Raw genomic sequence first — 21572 nt, 5'->3', positions numbered from 1 at the left:
AACATCTCCACATACACTACCCACACATCTACTACCAACATCTCCACATACACTACCCACTCATCTACAACCAACATCTCCACATACACTACCCACTCATCTACTACTAACATCTCCACATACATTGGTCACTCATCTACAACCATCATCTCCACATACACTACCCACTCATCTACAACCATCATCTCCACATACATTACCCACTCATCTACTACCAACATCTCCACATACACTACCCACTCATCTACTACTAACATCTCCACATACACTACCCACTCATATACTACCATCATCTCCACATACACTACCCACTCATCTACTACTAACATCTCCACATACACTACCCACACATCTACAACCAACATCTCCACATACATTGGTCACTCATCTACAACCATCATCTCCACATACACTACCCACTCATCTACAACCATCATCTCCACATACACTACCCACTCATCTACTACTAACATCTCCACATACACTACCCTCTCATCTACTACCATCATCTCCACATACACTACCCACTCATCTACTACTAACATCTCCACATACACTACCCACTCATCTACAACCAACATCTTCACATACACTACCCACACATCTACAACCAACATCTCCACATACATTGGTCACTCATCTACAACCATCATCTCCACATACACTACCCACTCATCTACAACCATCATCTCCACATACACTACCCACTCATTTACTACTAACATCTCCACATACACTACCCACTCATCTACTACTAACATCTCCACATACATTACCCACTCATCTACTACCATCATCTCCACATACACTACCCACTCATCTACTACCATCATCTCCACATACACTACCCACTCATCTACTACTAACATCTCCACATACATTACCCACTCATCTACTACTAACATCTCCACATACACTACCCACTCATCAACTACCATCATCTCCACATACACTACCCACTCATCTACTACTAACATCTCCACATACACTACCCACTCATATACTACCATCATCTCCACATACACTACCCACTCATCTACTACTAACATCTCCACATACACTACCCACACATCTACAACCAACATCTCCACATACATTGGTCACTCATCTACAACCATCATCTCCACATACACTACCCACTCATCTACAACCATCATCTCCACATACACTACCCACTCATCTACTACTAACATCTCCACATACACTACCCACTCATCTACTACCATCATCCCAACATACACTACCCACTCATCTACTACTAACATCTCCACATACACTACCCACTCATCTACTACCATCATCCCAACATACACTACCCACTCATCTACTACCAACATCTCCACATACACTACCCACTCATCTACAACCATCATCTCCACACACACTACCCACTCATCTACTACTAACATCTCCACATACATTGGTCACTCATCTACAACCATCATCTTCACATACACTACCCACTCATCTACTACCATCATCTCCACATACATTACCCACTCATCTACTACTAACATCTCCACATACACTACCCACTCATCTACTACCAACATCTCCACATACACTACCCACTCATCTACTACCAACATCTCCACATACACTACCCACTCACCTACTACCAACATCTTCACATACACTACCCACTCATCTACAACCCACATCTCCACATACACTACCCACTCATCTACAACCAACATCTCCACATACACTACCCACACATCTACTACCAACATCTCCACATACATTACCCACTCATCTACTACTAACATCTCCACATACATTACCCACTCATCTACTACCAACATCTCCACATACACTACCCACTCACCTACTACCAACATCTCCACATACACTACCCACTCACCTACTACCAACATCTCCACATACACTACCCACTCACCTACTACCAACATCTCCATATACACTACCCACTCATCTACTACCAACATCTCCACATACACCACCCACTCTTCTCCTACCAGCATACTACCCACATGTCCATGTAAACTACCTACTCATCTACTTCCAACATCTCCATTTAGACTACTCACCTATTCAGTTGAAAGGTCCGTCACACACCACCAGTATTATGCCTCATACAGCTCCACCGACTTACAACTTTAATATGTCCACTGTTTACCACACCAGCTACTTCACTACCTATTAAATCTGCTACATCTTCATAGGGTTCGAGGGGCTCCAGCGTCTGCCGCTAACATTCTTTCACATAAAATGTCCCCATTCTCCTGCCATCCCAGCATTCCATTATATAGTATTTTCACCCACTAATTCCTCTGCGTTGCCAACATTCTTTCTCATGGAGATATTTAATCATCTAAGCCCGCATTCCTTGTAGGGTTTAATATTCACGTAATGGCACACGTAATGGAGACATTAATGGGTTTTACATAGATCTGATAAAACATACTTCATTATTATGATTTACCACTACTACTGCTTCACTCATATTGGGCAATGCATTCTGTAATAAGCAGATAAAGAAGAGCTGAATTTGTCATTTGGCACACATAATGGAGACATTAAAGGGGTATTCCAGGAAAAAATATTATTTTACATATCAACTGGTTCCAGAAAGTTAAACAGATTTGTAAATTACTTCTATTAAAAAATCTTAACCCCTCCAATAATTATCAGCTGCTGAAGTTGAGTTGTTCTTTTCTGTCTGAAAACACTGCTCTCTGCTGACATCTCTGCTTGTCTCAGGAACTGCACAGAGTAGAAGAGGTCTGCTATGGGGATTTGCTTCTACTCTGGACAGTTCCCGAGACAGGTGTCATCAGCGAGCATTTTGACAGAAAAGAACAACTCAACTTCAGCAGCTCATAAGTACTGAAAGGATTAAGATTTTTTTTATAGAAGTAATTTACAAATCTTTAATGGGTTTTACACAACTCTCATAAAACATACTTCATTATTATGATTTACCACATACTTCATTATTATGATTTACCACTACTGCTGCTTCACTCATATTGGGCAATGCAATCTGTTATAAGCAGATAAAGCAGAGCTGAGTTTGTTATTCGGCTCACTTCATGTTTATTTTGACATGCTAAAGCCAAACCTTTTATGCTTAAAGGGGTTATCCAGGAAAAAACTTTTATATATATATATATATATATATATATATATATATATATATATATATATATATATATATATCTCAACTGGCTCCAGAAAGTTAAACAGATTTGTAATTGACTTCTATTAAAAAATCTTAATCCTTTCAGTATTTATGAGCTGCTGAAGTTGAGTTGTTCTTTTCTCTCTAAGTGCTCTCTGATGACACCTGTCTCGGGAACCGCCCAGTTTAGAAGCAAATCCCCATAGCAAACCTCTTCTACTCTGTGCAGTTCCCGAGACAAGCAGAGATGTCAGCAGAGAGCACTGTTGCCAGACAGAAATCAACAACTGAACTTCAGCAGCTGATAATTATTGAAAGGATTAAGAATTTTTAATAGAAGTAATTTACAAATCTGTTTAACTTTCTGGAGCCAATTGATATATATTTATATATATATATATATATATATATATATATATATATATATATATATATATATATATATATATATATATTGGGATCATATCACACCGATATCGCAGGAACGCGAGATCTACTTAGTGATCAGAGAGTTATCAAGCTAATAATGTCGCGCAGAAAGAGTTAAGTTATGCATTCAGCTCTGCTACATCTGTATTTTGACAAGGGCTTTTTTATCACGTGCAGATAAGCAGAACTGGGTTTGTCATTTGGCACAATTTATGGTAAGATATGTGTTATCATGTTACAAGACGAGCGCAACGATCTAGCAGCGATGGGTTTGTCATTCGGCACACATCACACCGATATCACAGGAACGCGAGATCTACGTAGTGATCAGAGAGTTATCAAACTAATAATGTCGCGCAGAAAGAGTTAAGTTATGCATTCAGCTCTGCTACATCTGTATTTTAACAAGGGCTTTTTTATCACGTGCAGATAAGCAGAACTGGGTTTGTCATTTGGCGCAATTCATGCCGACATCTGTGTTTTTACATGTTTAGAAAAACTTCGACTACATCATGTCCTGATGCATGACCGATGCAAAGACAAAGTATAGCTGAGTTTGCTTTTTGGCATAATCCATGTTGAGCTCTGCGGTTTGCAGGTGATTCAGGTAAAAACATGATGTATTGCCCAAAGATGTAGCAGAGCTGGTAGAGTTCATTCTGCAAAACAGTGGTCTCCAAACTGTGGGCCTCCAGCTGCTGCAAGACTACAACTCCCAACATGCCCGGACAGCCGTTGGCTGTCCGGGCATGCTGGGAGTTGTAGTCTTGCAACAGCTTGAGGGTCCCAGTTTAGAGACCGCTGCTGTAAACTATTTTAACCAACTGCAGTATTGAGTGCTGTGTCATGTGACACATCTTGCAGTGATATTACCATTGCGGCTACTTAAAGAGTTAAATGACAAACTCCCATCTACTTCATCTGTATAGTAGCCAATACTTTTAATTAGATTCAGATGTAGCGTGGCTGAGTTTGTCATTTGGCACACTTTACCATAGCAATGTGTTATTTATGGCTGTCCGGAGACTGCAGGAGGAACTTAAAGGAGTACTCCAGTGGAAAACTTTTTTTTTTTTTAAATCCACTGGTGCCAGAAAGTTTAACAGATTTTTCAATTACTTCTATTAAAAAATCTTAATCCTTCCAGTACTTATTAGCTGCTGAATACTACAGAAGAAATTATTTTCTTTTTGGAACACAGAGCTCTCTGCTGGCATCACGAGCACAGTGCTCTCTGCTGACATCTCTGTCCATTTTAGGAACTGTCCAGAGCAGTAAATATTTGCTATGGGGATTTTTTCCTACTCTGGACAGTTCTTAAAATGGACAGAGGTGTCAGCAGAGAGCTCTGTGTTTGAAAAAGAAAAGAATTTCCTCTGTAGTATTCAGCAGCTAATAAATACTAGAAGAATTAAGATTTTTTAATAGAAGTAATTTGCAAATCTGTTTAACTTTCTGGCACCAGTTGATTAAAAAAAAAAAAAAAAATTCCATGGGAGTACCCCTTTAACCCCTTAAGGACACATGACGTACTGGAACGTCATGTGTCCACTCCCGATCTATAACGCGGGGCCACGGCGTGGCCCCGCGTCATAGCGGGTCGGGCCCGGCCTCTAACAACGGCCGGGACCCGTGGCTAATAGCGCGCGGCATTGATCGCTGTGCCGCGCGCTATTAACCCTTTAGACGCGGCGTTCAAAGTTGAACGCCGCGTCTAAAGTGAAACCGAAAGCATCCCGGCTAGCTCAGTGGGCTGTTCGGGATAGCCGCGGTGAAATCGCGGCATCCCGAACAGCTGACAGGACAGCGGGAGGGCCCCTACCTGCCTCCTCGCTGTCCGATCGCCGAATGACTGCTCAGTGCCTGAGATCCAGGCATGAGCAGTCATCCGGCAGAATCGTTGATCACTGGTTTCTTATGAGAAACCAGTGATCAACATAGAAGATCAGTGTGTGCAGTGTTATAGGTCCCTATGGGACCTATAACACTGCAAAAAAAAAAGTGAAAAAAAAAAGTGAATAAAGATCATTTAACTCCTCCCCTATTAAAAGTTTGAATCACCCCCCTTTTCCAATAAAAAAAAAAACACAGTGTAAATAAAAATAAAAATAAACATATGTGGTATCACCGCGTGCAGAAATGTCCGAATTATAAAAATATATCATTAATTAAACCGCTCGGTCAATGGCGTGCGCGCAAAAAAATTCCAAAGTCCAAAATAGTGCATTTTTGGTCACTTTTTATATCATTTAAAAATGAATAAAAAGTGATCAATAAGTCCTATCAATGCAAAAATGGTACCGTTAAAAACTTCAGATCACGGCGCAAAAAATGAGCCCTCATACCACCCCATACACGGAAAAATAAAAAAGTTATAGGGGTCAGAAGATGACAATTTTAAACGTATTAATTTTCCTGCATGTAGTTATGATTTTTTCCAGAAGTCCGACAAAATCAAACCTATATAAGTAGGGTATCATTTTAATCGTATGGACCTACAGAATACATATCAGGTGTCATTTTTACCGAAAAATGTACTACGTAGAAACGGAAGCCCCCAAAAGTTACAAAACAGCGTTTTTTTTTTTCAATTTTGTCGCACAATGATTTTTTTTCCCGCTTCACCATAGATTTTTGGGCAAAATGACTGACGTCATTACAAAGTAGAATTGGTGGCGCAAAAAATAAGCCATCATATGGATTTTTAGGTGTAAATTTGAAAGAGTTATGATTTTTTAAAGGCAAGGAGCAAAAAACGAAAATGCAAAAACGGAAAAACCTCCGGTCCTTAAGGGGTTAAATGAGTTGTTCTAACAATGCTGTTTCTTAAGACCGAAATGGCAAGTTCAGCTCTGCACCACCTTCATAGTGAGAAATTCTTAAAGGGGTTATCCAGGAAAAAACTTTTTTTTTATATATCAACTGGCTCCAGAAAGTTAAACAGATTTGTAAATTTACTTCTATTAAAAAATCTTAATCCTTTCAATAATTATCAGCTGCTGAAGTTGAGTTGTTCTTTTCTGTCTGGCAACAGTGCTCTCTGCTGACATCTCTGCTTGTCTCGGGAACTGCACAGAGTAGAAGAGGTTTGCTATGGGGATTTGCTTCTACTCTGGACAGTTCCCGAGACAGGTGTCATCAGAGAGCACTTAGACAGAAAAGAACAACTCAACTTCAGAAGCTCATAAGTACTGAAAGGATTAAGATTTTTTAATAGAAGTAATTTACAAATCTGTTTAACTTTCTGGAGCCAGTTGATATATATAAAAAGTTTTTTCTTGGAATACCCCTTTAAGATTCTATACAGATGTAGCAGAGATGATTTTGCTATTATGTACAATTCAAGGTGATATCACAATGTGTTACCTAATCTTTTATTATCAAGTTGCTACTAGATACAGTTCAGCTCTGCTACATCTTTATAGATGGAAATTCTTAAGATTCTATACAGATGTAGCAGAGCTGAGTTTGCTATTTGGCACAATTCAAGATGATATCATAATGTGTTACCTAAGTTTTTATTATCAAGTTACTACTAGATACAGTTCAGCTCTGCTGCATCTTTAGAGCGAGAAATTCTTAAGATTCTATACAGATGTAGCAGAGCTGAGTTTGCTATTATGTACAATTCAAGGTGATATCACAATGTGTTTCCTAATCTTTTATTGTCGAGCTATTACTAGATACACATCCGCTCTGCTACATCTGCCAAACCAATTAATGGTCTCGAAAATGTGGCCCTCCAGATGTTACAAAATTAAAACTACAACCCCCAGCATGCAAAATACAGATGTAGTAGGGTTGAATGTATATTTTAACTCTTTCTGCGCAACATTATTAGCCTGATGTGTGCAATCGCAGTAAAATAGCGAAAATTACGTAAACTTGCTTAGCGCAAATTAAAGACATAACTCAATGTTAACAAATTCAGCTCTGCTACATCAGCACTTTTTATTGTAATCTTACACTATTATCCTATATACTGAATTCTCTGTAATGTTTGATTTCCAAAATGACGTCCATGGTGCTCTGACGTAGTGCGGTTCCTATGGTAGATGAGTATATACAGACATCACATGTGACCGCACGTAAATTCTACCATTATCTATATCCTTCAGAAATTCCTCCGGCCTGAGGACTGTGACCTTTATACTCCAAGCTGTACTTATTTTATAGGTTCTTCTGGCCCTCGCCCAATAGTTGTAAATATTTTTTGCAAACGAAATTCCACCAACATTGGTGCCTCACCTGTATCTGTGGCTGTATACTGTATTCTACAGGCATGTAGCAGAGCTGAGGGTGTCATTAGGCTGCGGGTGTGTGGCTTTTCCATAAGACAGAAAGTCACCCAGCTGCATTATCTCAAAGGAGATATAGATTAGGAAAAAAACGAGCTTTATTCCTCTCGAGCACAGCGCCACTCGTGTCCTCAGTTTGTGTGTGGTATTGCAGCTCAGTTTTATTGAAGTGAATGGAGCCAAGTTGTAATACCGCACACGGCCTGAAGATGTGGTCCTGTTTTTGGGAAGAAATTATCTCTGTTTTTTTAAATCCTGGATAACCCATGTAATTCACACTGTGTGCAAAAGAAACAGTGCAAAGTCAGCTCTGCTACATCATTATTTATATGTGAGCACATGAGGATAGAGGATAGGGTGGAGAGGAAGAGATAGATGTGAGATAGATAGATAGATAGATAGATAGATAGATAGATATGAGATAGATAGATATGAGATAGATAGATAGATAGATAGATATGAGATAGATAGATAGATAGATATGAGAGAGATATGAGATAGATATGAGATAGATAGATATGAGATAGATATGAGATAGATATGAGTTAGATAGATAGATAGATATGAGATAGATAGATATGAGATAGATAGACAGATAAATAGATAGATATGAGTTAGATATGAGTTAGATAGATAGATAGATAGATAGATAGATAGATAGATAGATAAGAGATAGATAGATAGATATGAGATAGATAGATATGAGATAGATAGATATGAGATAGATAGATGGATAGATAGATAGATATGAGATAGAGAGATATGAGAGATAGGAGATAGCTAGATATGCGACAGATAAATAGATATGAGATAGATAGATATGAGATAGATAGATATGAGATAAATATATAGATATGAGATAGATAGATAGATATGAGATAGATAGATATGAGATAGATAGATATCAGAGATAGACAGATAGATAGATATGAGATATATAGATATGAGATAGATAGATAGATAGATATGAGATAGATAGATAGATATGAGATAGATAGATAGATATGAGATAAATATGAGATAGATAAATATGAGATAGATATGAGATAGATAGATAGATAGATAGATATGAGATAGAAAGATATATATATAGATATGAGATAGATAGATAGATAGATAGATATGAGATAGATATGAGATAGATAGATAGATATGTGATAGATATGAGATAGATAGATAGATATGAGATAGAAAGATAGATATATAGATATGAGATAGATAGATAGATATGAGATAGATAGATAGATATGAGATAGATATGAGATAGATAGATAGATAGATATGAGATAGAAAGATAGATATATAGATATGAGATAGATAGATATGAGATAGATATATAGATATGAGATAGATAGATATGAGATAGATAGATAGATAGATATGAGATAGATAGATAGATATGAGATAGATATGAGATAGATAGATAGATATGAGATAGATAGATATGAGATAGATAGATAGATATGAGATAGATAGATAGATATGAGATAGATATGAGATAGATAGATAGATAGATATGAGATAGAAAGATAGATAGATAGATATGAGATAGATAGATATGAGATAGATAGATAGATAGATATGAGATAGATATATAGATATGAGATAGATAGATATGAGATAGATAGATAGATAGATAGATATGAGATAGATAGATAGATATGAGATAGATATGAGATAGATAGATATGAGATAGATAGATAGATATGAGATAGATAGATAGATATGAGATAGATAGATAGATAGATATGAGATAGATAGATATGAGATAGATATGAGATAGATAGATAGATAGATAGATATGAGATAGATAGATAGATAGATATGAGATAGATAGATAGATAGATATGAGATAGAAAGATAGATATATAGATATGAGATAGATAGATATGAGATAGATAGATAGATATAAGATAGATATATAGATATGAGATAGATAGATATGAGATAGATGGATATGAGATAGATAGATATGAGATAGATAGATAGATATGAGATAGATAGATATGAGATAGATAGATAGATATGAGATAGATAGATAGATAGATATGAGATAGATATGAGATAGATAGATAGATATGTGATCGATAGATATGTGATAGATAGATAGATAGCTCTAGGTATAGTAGAGCTGAATTTGTCACATCCCTTTGGTCAGGCTGTATTGTTTGTCCATCCCCGGCGGGGCTCCCTGAGATAAATGGGGTGTCAGCTGTAGAGTTCCCCCATTCTCTTGCCCCATGGAGCTCCGATTCTCTACAGCACCACAGGCGTCCACTAAAAACAAAGGACGGCCATGGATTTCCATGTGTATCCAGTGATGCTTTGTTTTGGCCCTTACAATGCGGTCCCCTCATAGATGTCAGCTGATCCCGGGGGCTTAAGACCTTCTGCCATCAGCTGCTGATTGGGGGGGGTGCAGTCCCCATGACGACAATGGATAATACATCTGTACCTGCAGTTAGTGTTGCCACCTTTCTCGCATAAAAATTCCAGCCATGCTAATTTGCATAACCCATTATATATGCGTGACATCACAGGATACATATACGGGGGAAATGTCGTATTCTGACCCTATAACTTTTTTTTATTTCTCCTTATACGGGGCCTGTATGAGGCTCATTTTTTTGGTCCCCTGATCTGTAGTTTTTAACAGGACCATTTTTTATGTGACTTTTTGATAACTTTTTTTAATTAAATTCGGGAGTTGCAGTTAGTTACTAACTACAACTCCCAGCATGTCCTGATACAGCCTGTGGCTGAGCAGCTGCCCCGAACGAAAACTACAAGTCCCAGCATGTCGGACTATATAGTAGTATATACTATAGGTCAGTGTTTCCCAACCAGAGGTGCCTCCAGCTGTTGTAAAACTACAACTCCCAACATGTCAGTCTATCTAGTAGTATATTGTATAGGTCACTCTTTGCCAACCAGGGGTGCCTCCAGCTGTTGCAAATCTACAACTTCCAGCATGTCAGACTATATAGTAGTATGTAGTACAGGTCAGTGTTTCCCAACCAGGGGTGCCTCCAGCTGTTGCAAAACTACAACTCCCAGCATGTCAGTCTATCTAGTAGTATATAGTATAGGTCAGCGTTTCCCAACCAGGCGTGCCTCCAGCTGTGGCAAAATTACAACTCCCAGCATGTCAGACTATCTAGTAGTATATACTATAGGTCAGTGTTTCCCAACCAGGGGTGCCTCCAGCTGTTGCCAAACTACAACTTCCAGCATGTCAGACTATATAGTATAGGTCACTGTTTGCCAACCAGGGGTGCCTCCAGCTGTTGCAAAATTACAACTCCCAGCATGTCAGACTATCTAGTAGTATATAGTATAGGTCAGTGTTTCCCAACCAGGGGCACCTCCAGCTGTTGCAAAACTACAACTCCCAGCATGTCAGTCTATCTAGTAGTATATAGTACAGGTCACTGTTTGCCAACCAGGGGTGCCTCCAGCTGTTGCAAATCTACAACTTCCAGCATGTCAGACTATATAGTAGTATATAGTATAGGTCACTGTTTGCCAACCAGGGGTGCCTCCAGCTGTTGCAAAACTACAACTCCCAGCATGTCAGACTATATAGTAGTATATAGTATAGGTCACTGTTTGCCAACCAGGGGTGCCTCCAGCTGTTGCAAATCTACAACTCCCAGCATGTCAGACTATCTAGTAGTATATAGTATAGGTCAGTGTTTCCCAACCAGGGGCACCTCCAGCTGTTGCAAAACTACAACTCCCAGCATGTCAGTCTATCTAGTAGTATATAGTACAGGTCACTGTTTGCCAACCAGGGGTGCCTCCAGCTGTTGCAAATCTACAACTTCCAGCATGTCAGACTATATAGTAGTATATAGTATAGGTCACTGTTTGCCAACCAGGGGTGCCTCCAGCTGTTGCAAAACTACAACTCCCAGCATGTCAGACTATATAGTAGTATATAGTATAGGTCACTGTTTGCCAACCAGGGGTGCCTCCAGCTGTTGCAAATCTACAACTCCCAGCATGTCAGACTATATAGTAATATATAGTATAGGTCAGTGTTTCCCAACCAGGGGTGCCTCCAGCTCTTGCAAAACTACAATTCCCAGCATGCCCGGACAGCCAACGGCTGTCCGGGCATGCTGGGAATTGTAGTTTTGCAACAGCTGGAGGCGCTCTGGTTGGGAAACACTGGTATAGTATACGGTGCAACATTCCGGGAGTTGGAGGATTGGTTAGATAAATACCGGCCATTGCAATGCCGGTATTTTTAATATAAAAATACCGGCAGGGTGGCAACCCTACCCGCAGTCGTATATTTAAAGTGCCAACTCAACTCTGCTACATCTGACATATAGGTGGCATGGCCATGTGGATCACAGTGAACTTTTTTTTCTTTTCTTTTTTGTGCGCTAAAGAAACAGTTCAATGCCAAATTCAGCTCTGCTACATCTGCCTTGTTTTATGCCCCTTGTTATCCTGTGCCCATTACTACCAGGCTACAGATGTCGCCCTCAGGACTCACCAGTAATTTCAGTGCAGGGGACTCCGCAGGAACGCCTGGATCATGTCTCCAGATCCCTCCAAGTGCCAGGGAGACTTTATTCCAGGTCACAGTGCTGCTGAGTGCCCATGTAGGCAGGGGTGTCTGGCAGCGCCCATAGAGCTGGGTGGGCAGTGTCTGGCAGGTGGCTCTTGTCTCTGACCCTTCGCTGCTGCTGTTCCTGATCTCTGAAAACTTTTTCTGAGTTGCAGGGAGAAGTTTTTCCCTCTGTGAGGATCACGTGATCCCTCCCACCCACAGGATCCAGAACAAACATTTCCAGTGGGAGCCGCCTGTGGCCCAGCCTGACACTGGGGCTGCCTGTAATGTGCCCCTTTAAGCCCCCAACAATGAGACCCCCCCCTAGTACACCGCCTGGCTGCACACAATGGAGCTGACATATGGCAGGACAGACTATTATAATGCATATGGTGCTGCCAGGATGCCACCACTGTGCCCATTGTCTGCCAGGGAGATGGTGTGAACACGTAGGGCAGTGTTTCCCAACCAGTGGTGCCTCCAGCTGTTGCAAAACTACAACTCCCAGCATGCCCGGACAGCCAAAGGCTGTCCGGGCATGCTGGGAGTTGTAGTTTTGCAACAGCTGGAGGCACCGCTGGTTGGCAAACACTGACCTATACTATATACTACTATATAGTCTAACATGCTGGGAGTTGTAGTTTTGCAACAGCTGGAGGCACCCCTGGTTGGCAAACACTGACCTATTCTATATACTACTATATAGTCTAACATACTGGGAGTTGTAGTTTTGCAACAGCTGGAGGCACCCCTAGTTGGGAAACACTGACCTATTCTATATACTACTATATAGTCTAACATACTGGGAGTTGTAGTTTTGCAACAGCTGGAGGCACCCCTAGTTGGGAAACACTGACCTATTCTATATACTACTATATAGTCTAACATACTGGGAGTTGTAGTTTTGCAACAGCTGGAGGCACCCCTGGTTGGCAAACACTGACCTATTCTATATACTACTATATAGTCTAACATACTGGGAGTTGTAGTTTTGCAACAGCTGGAGGCACCCCTAGTTGGGAAACACTGACCTATTCTATATACTACTATATAGTCTAACATACTGGGAGTTGTAGTTTTGCAACAGCTGGAGGCACCCCTAGTTGGGAAACACTGACCTATTCTATATACTACTATATAGTCTAACATACTGGGAGTTGTAGTTTTGCAACAGCTGGAGGCACCCCTGGTTGGCAAACACTGACCTATTCTATATACTACTATATAGTCCAACATGCTGGGAGTTGTAGTTTTGCAACAGCTGGAGGCACCCCTGTTTGGGAAACACTGACCTATACTATATAATACTTTATAGTCCAACATGCTGGGAGTTGTAGTTTTGCAACAGCTGGAGGCACCCCTGGTTGGCAAACACTGACCTATACTATATAATACTTTATAGTCCAACATGCTGGGAGTTGTAGTTTTGCAACAGCTGGAGGCACCCCTGGTTGGCAAACACTGACCTATACTGTATACTATTATATAGTCCAATATGCTGGAAGTTGTAGTTTTGCAACAGCTGGAGGCACTCCTGGTTGGCAAACACTGACCTATACTATATACTACTATGCAGTCCAACATGCTGGGAGTTGTAGTTTTGCAACAGCTGGAGGCACCCATGGTTGGGTAACACTGACCTGTACTATATACTACTATATAGTCCAACATGCTGGGAGTTGTAGTTTTGCAACAGCTGGAGGCATCCATGGTTGGGAAACACTGACCTGTACTATATACTACTATATAGTCCAACATGCTGGGAGTTATAGTTTTGCAACAGCTGGAGGCACCCCTGGTTGGGAAACACTGACCTATACTATATACTACTAGATAGTCCAACATGCCTGGAGTTGTAGTTTTGCAACAGCTGGAGGCACCCCTGGTTGAGAAACACTGACATAGGAGCTCAGTGGGCATATATTGGTACCTCATGGGTAACCAGTTTACTACATCACTGCGCTTTAACACTACGGAGTTGATCAAATTAAGGGGGGCCACTTATGCCACATTCATCGATGCCAGTCATATTTGGGCACCAGTATGTGGCACAGGTCAGGAGTAGGGGAGAAGGGGGTACTGTGGGGGGCCTTATAGTTACCATTGTGGCAGGACATGTAGGGCAACTGGGGTATGTTCTACTTTTATGGGTACAGTTTCTCTGTTTCTATTATTGGGGCACTTACTGGTGTCACCATGGGGCACACCGCCAGTCACTAATATGGAGGTGCTCTGGCTGTCACTAGTATAGAGGCATTTTGGCTCTTCTTTACTACTATGGAGGCACTGTGGCTGTCTCTCTGTTTGCGGCTTTACTAGTTATGGTGTCTCTTGCTGTCACTATGGAGATACTGTGTTTTTCACTATTATGGAGGCACTGTGGCTGCCCTTGTTATGAAGATACAATAGCTGTCACTTATATTGAGGCACTGTGGCTGTCACTATTATGGAGGCACTGTGGCTGTCTATATTATGAAGCATTGTGACTGTCTGTGTTATGACTCCTATGAGAAGTTGTGGTTTTCCCTATTATGGAGTCACCAGTCTGTAGCTGTCACTTTTAGGGAGGCACTCTGACTGTCACTATTATGGAGGCACTCTGACTGTCACTATTATGGAGGCACTCTGACTGTCACTAGTATGGGGGCACTTTAGCTGTGACTATTATGGAGGCACTCTGACTGTCATTATTATGGAGGCACTTTAGCTGTGACTATTATGGAGGCACTCTGACTGTCACTATTATGGAGGCCCTCTGACTGTCACTATTATGGAGGCACTCTGACTGTCACTATTATGGAGGCACTCTGACTGTCACTATTATGGAGGCACTCTGACTGTCACTATTATGGAGGCACTCTGACTATCACTATTATGGAGGCACTCTGACTGTCACTAGTATGGGGGCACTTTAGCTGTGACTATTATGGAGGCACTCTGACTGTCACTATTATGGAGGCACTTTAGCTGTGACTATTATGGAGGCACTCTGACTGTCACTATTATGGAGGCACTCTGACTGTCACTATTATGGAGGCACTCTGACTGTCACTATAATGGTGGCACTCCTGCTGTCTCTCCTGTGAGGAGTTGTCGTTTTTCTGTTATGGAGTCACTAGTCTGTAGCTGTAACCGTTATTGAGGCACTGCGGCTTGCTATTTTTATGGTACCAATGTGGCTGCCATTATTGTGGTTGTTCCTATTATGGAATCACTGTCATTGTCTCTATTATGGGGGCACTGTGGCTGACTGTATTATGAAGTACTGTGACTGTCCCTATTCTGAAGGCACTGTGCCTGTCTCTATTATGAAGTGCTGTGACTGTCCCCTTAATGGTGGCACTGTGACTGTCACTATTATGGAGGCACAGTGACTGTCTCTATTATGGGGGCACTGTGCCTGTCTATCATGGGGGCACTGTGCCTGTCTATTATGGGGGCACTGTGCCTGTCTCTATTATGGGGGGCACTGTGACTGTCCCTATTATGAAGTACTGTGACTGTCCCTTTAATGGTGGCACTGTGACTGTCACTATTATCAAGTACTGTGACTTCCTTTTATAGAGGCACTGGGACTGTCTCTATTATGGAGGCACTGTGACTGTCTCTATTATGGAGGCACTGTGACGGTCTCTATTATGGAGGCACTGTGACTGTCTCTATTATGGAGGCACTGTGACAGTCTCTATTATGAAGTACTGTGACTGTCCCATTAATGGTGGCACTGTGACTGTCACTATTATGGAGGCACTGTGACTGTCTCTATTATGAAGTACTGACTGTCCCATTAATGGTGGCACTGTGACTGTCATTATGACACCATACGTGAATTACTATTATCATTGCCCCCATTACTGAGCTTGTAAACGTAACCAGAATATTGTGCTTAGATTCTGGGCCACTAGAAGGCACTGTGTTGGGAGTGTATACTCCCTGATCTACTCCCAGAAATAACACTGATAGCATCTAGAGGTCAGGTACACACTGGTGGCTTTATTCCACCCAAAGTAGCTGATAAGATTCTCTAGCGCAGTGTTTCCTTACCAGGGTGCCTCCAGCTGTTGCAAAACTACAACTCCCAGCATGCTGGGAGTTGTAGTATTGCACCTGCTGGAGGCACCCTGGTTGGGAAACACTGTTCTAGTAAAAATGGCATTGACTTTCTGAGTAACTTCCTATAGGTGGCGCCAGAGAGACAGCTTCCTTCCTTCTGGAGGAGAGCTAATTTGCATTATTTTTTTTCCCATGAATCATTGTGTCAGGTGAATCTCCTCAATGAAAACAAGTACTCCCCCCAAATAAACAAGATAAGCCCCCAAAATTGCTTATTTCTTAAGTTACGGGTGAAAGAACTAGGTAATGGGGAACTGTCCCACCATGATAACCATCAGTTCCAAGGATTTATGATGGATTTGGTTGCACCCACTTTTAAATGTATTGCTTATGTAGGCTGTTTATTAGAGAACAGAGCTAATTTCTTCAAAAACATCCAAAAACAGTGCCACCCCCAGTCCTTAGGTGGTGTGTGGTATTACAAATTTGCTCCATTTACTTTAATGGGGTATTCCAGGAAAAAACTTTTTTTATTTTTATTTTTTTATATCAACTGGCTCCAGAAAGTTAAACAGATTTGTAAATTACTTCTATTAAAAAATCTTAATCCTTTCAATAATTATCAGCTGCTGAAGTTGAGTTGTTGTTTTCTGTCTGGCAACAGTGCTCTCTGCTGACATCTCTGCTTGTCTCAGGAACTGCACAGAGTAGAAGAGGTTTGCTATGGGGATTTGCTTCTAAACTGGGCGGTTCCCAAGACAGGTGTCATCAGAGAGGACTTAGACAGAAAAGAACAACTCAACTTCAGCAGCTCATAAGTACTGAACGGATTAAGATTTTTTTTATAGAAGTCATTTAGAAATCTGTTACACTTTATTGAGCCAGTTGAGATATAAAAAAAAGTTTTTTCCTGGATAACCCTTTTAATTAAACTGAGCTGCAATACCACACACCACCTGAGAACAAGAGTGGCGCTTTTATGTATTTAATTAAATTTTTTGAAGAAATCAGCTCTGTTTTATTGACGCTTTAAAGGAAACTTATACAATGGAACCCTGGCTACAGTAATGAAATCAAATTGTAGTCAGATCATTTTTATATATACAGTGACCCCTCGACTTATGATGGCCCCGACATATGATCATTTCAACATATGATGGCCTCTCAGAGCCCATCGTATGTTGAAGGCAGCATCGACATATGATGCTGCTGTGTGTCGGGGCCATCGTACAAACAGCTATCTGACAGCGCTGACAACTTCAGCAACTGACAGATAGTTGTATAATGTCCCCGTGTGCCCCGTTCTGCCTCCTGTTACTCACATGCTGTCCTGCTAACTCACGCAGGCTTCCACTGTGAGCTCCGTGTAAGCCCCGCCCCCCCAGTGCAGCCATAGCCAATAGCCTGCAGCATCTTGCTGCAGGCATCCAATGAGCTGCTGGCTGCCCTCCCCTCCCTTTCCTATAGAGCTGTAGTCGGCAGGATCATAATGGAGGACATTCTGTCCCCCCTGAAGGTATTTAAAGAACTGTACAGTACTGTATGCGATGTCACACATCACATACAATACATAGACACACTATACACCCCATACATCAATGTTTCCCTATCAGTGTGCCTCCAGCTGTTGCAAAACTATAACTCCCAGCATGCCCAGACAGTCAATGGCTGTACATACATGCTGGGAGTTGTAGTTGTGCAACAGCTGGAGGCACCCTGGTTTGTTAAACACTCCCCATACACTCCACATACAATGGTCATCCCAGAACCAATTAGCAGTTTCCCATAGAGATATGTATTCAACATACAATGGTTCCGAGGCCCCAGAACCAATTACCATTTTTACATAGACATATGTACTCGACATATGATGGTTTCAACATATGATGGTTCTCCTGGAACCAATTAATATCATATGTTGAGGGACCACTGTATATATATGGGCACCTGTGTCGCGGCGGTGGTGGACGCCGTCCGGTGCTACGCCATTTTATGCTAGGGACGTTAGGGACCCACTCTGAATAGGTGGCCTTGACGTGGCGAGTGGGCTTGTACTTTTTGATCAAAAATGTATAATAACAACCTGTTAGTTTTTGATATTATGCTGCGAAGCAATCAGATCATTATACAATATTGTAGATTTGCGCTATGTCTGTATTCTACTCGAATTCATATATATATATATATATATATATATATATATATATATATAAATTATGGGCGGAGCTTAGAGATCACATGACAGCTGACACCAGTATATTGACAGAAAACAAACACACAGGGGGGATGTTTAAAAAATAAAAATGTGTCAAAAAGTTCCGTCACAAGTTGATACATTGTAGAAACCATACTGTAAGCACAAAGTATTACAATAGGAAATACCATATATTTTTGACTGCGAAATATATATACCAGTGGTCTCCAAACAGTGGACCTCCAGCTGTTGCAAACCTACAACTCCCAGCATGCCCGGACAGCCGTTGGCTGTCCGGGCAAGCTGGGAGTTGTAGTTTTGCAACAGCTGGAGGTCCACTGTTTGGAGACCACCGTCATATACTATTCCTTTAGATCTATTCACTGATTTTATTTTTATTTTTCTACAATACAAAGAGGTTTTTTTTATGTTTTTTTTTCCCAGACAGAGTCAATATTTGCCTAATCTGCTTCCGTCGAATGTTCGACAAGGTATCCAACCCTCGTACGTGCGCCTGCCGGGGAGACGCCAAGTCCATATAGATCGTGCTTTATCAACCAGAGGAAAAGTTGCTGAGTTGCCCAATCAGATCGCTTCTTTCATTTTAAACAAGGCCTCTGCAAAATGAAAGAAGCGATCTGATTGGTTGCTATGGGCAACTCAGCAGCTTTTCCTATGGACACGTTTTGATAAATCTCCCCCTATATACATGTGATGTCCCAGTAAAGGATATAGGGGGAGATTTATCAAAACCGTCCAGAGGAAAAGTTGCTGAATTGCCCACATAGCAACCAATCAGATCGCTTCTTTCATTTTCCAGAGGCCTTTTCAAAAATGAAAGAAGCGATCTGATTGGTTGCTATGGGCAACTCAGCATCTTTTACTCTGGACAGGTTTTGATAAATCTCCCCCATAGTCCCATATAGTACTTAGGCCCTGTCAGGTTGAGTCCCTCTGTGTCCTAGGGGCCCTCCTGCAGTGTCTCCCCCATAATAATATATGTAATGTATAGTTTTATGTGTGTTATGTATTAAGGACCTTTAACCTCTTAAGGAGCCAGCCATTTTACACCTCAGGACCCGGCCATTTTACACCTCAGGACCCGGCCATTTTTTTGAACATCTGTCACTTTAAACATTAATAACTCTGGAATGCTTTTAGTTATCATTCTGATTCCGAGATTGTTTTTTCGTGACATATTCTACTTTAACATAGTGGTAACATTTTTGTGGTAACTTGCATCCTTTCTTGGTGAAAAATCCCCAAATTTGATAAAAAATTAGAAAATTTTGCATTTTTCTAACTTTGAAGCTCTCTGCTTGTAATGAAAATGGATATTCCAAATATTATTTTATTTTATTCACATATACAATATGTCTACTTTATATTTGCATCATAAAATTGATGAGTTTTTACTTTTGGAAGACATCAGAGGGCTTCAAAGTTCAGCAGCAATTTTCCAATTTTTCACAAAATTTCCAAACTCCCTATTTTTCAGGGACCAGTTCAGGTTTGAAGTGGATTTGAAGGGTCTTCATATTAGAAATACCCCACAAATGACCCCATTATAAAAACTGCACCCCCCAAAGTATTCAAAATGACATTCGGTCAGCCTTTTAACCCTTTAGGTGTTTCACAGGAATAGCAGGAGAAAGGAGTGAAGGAGAAAATTCACAATCTTCATTTTTTACACTCGCATGTTCTTGTAGATCCAATTTTTGACAATGTCAATGGCAATGCCTTATATATAGTCAAATCTTCTTCCTCACCATCTCGGGGGACATTCCTGCCCACTGGGATGTGAGGATATGAAGTTAGAAAGTTTTCCCCTGCCGGCCCCGTAAGAAGTCCCCTGGGCGGGGAGCTATACTCACCTAGTCCCGGTGCTTCGGGTGTAATCGCACCCCCTTAATGTGATTGACAGCCCGCGTCACTGTGATGTCCCAATACAGGACATGGTCCTGTACTACCCTTAGGCCCTGTCAGGTTGAGTCTCTCAGTGACCTAGGGGCTCCCCTGCAAGGTCTCCCCCTGATGGTTTTATAAAGGTGTGTGTGTCACTTTAATGCCTAGACAGTATCCTTATGTATAGATAGTATAGAGGACCTGTAAGTCTGTCACATGTTATGCAGTCACATGATTTGTTGTCACATGTTCTCCCAGAGAGCACCAGCTTAACCTATGACCCGCAGCTTGACCAATGGGCTTTAGTCCAGCCCCCACTTTATAAAGGGGCGACCATTACAATTCATGCTCTTGTACCATCAGTCTTTGCTGAGGCAGCAACCACCAGAGATCTCAGTGCAAGTGATCAGCATCTGGAAGGACACAAAAGCTACAGTCATTCCAGTAAGTCACAAGTCTATGTCTGCTGTCACTGAAACTAGTCAAGTCCTGCATATAGTCAAGTCTAATTTCAAGTCAAGTTAACTACAAGTATATTGGTCCAGCAAGCTGCGAGGTCCTCTGGGTCCTGGCCACCTCTCTGGGAATTCTGGCCTTAGCTGTGAAGATAATTCCATCGGTCTTATACTCAGTAAAGCCTCCGTTTGACCTGAACTAGTTGTGGACTCTCATTTCACTTCAAGCTATTGGGATAGCGGAGAATCCGGGTGTGTGGTTTTCCGGAAACCGAAAACCACACTGGCGTCACGAACAATAATGGTTAATACCATCTGATCCCACCACTCACACCGCTACACCCGTGGTCCCGCCATACACACGGTGGTCCACCACATGACCACTCTGCTCCCTAAGCAGACGGAGTAGATCGATGAATTAGGCCGTGCCCAGGCTGCCAATCATGCCGAGTAAATATAGCCCCTGGCACAGGGGACTACTTATGGGGCTGGCACTTTTAAAATGGATATCCTCAGGGTATTGCACATG

At 41.2% G+C, this 21572-nt stretch overlaps 1 protein-coding gene across 3 annotated transcripts in view; it reads right to left on the bottom strand.

Moving 5' to 3' along the window:
- The window catches only part of PRSS23 (serine protease 23), a 71738-nt gene that overhangs the window by 31193 nt on the left and 18973 nt on the right, over positions 1 to 21572 (bottom strand). Inside the window, exon 1 of one of the 3 annotated variants that reach the window (XM_056561393.1) lies at positions 12380 to 12606. The exons of the other annotated variants lie outside the window; for them this stretch is intronic. The gene's annotated coding sequence lies outside the window, so the exon portion shown is untranslated. Of the gene's footprint in view, positions 1 to 12379; positions 12607 to 21572 lie in introns of those variants that run through there. 3 annotated transcript variants of the gene reach the window in all.

The sequence above is a fragment of the Hyla sarda genome, chromosome 2 (assembly GCF_029499605.1).
Source record: "Hyla sarda isolate aHylSar1 chromosome 2, aHylSar1.hap1, whole genome shotgun sequence".
NCBI classification, from domain to species: domain Eukaryota; kingdom Metazoa; phylum Chordata; class Amphibia; order Anura; family Hylidae; genus Hyla; species Hyla sarda.
The sequence above is the reverse complement of the archived record's forward strand: the minus strand, read 5'-3'. Positions and strand labels throughout refer to the sequence as shown.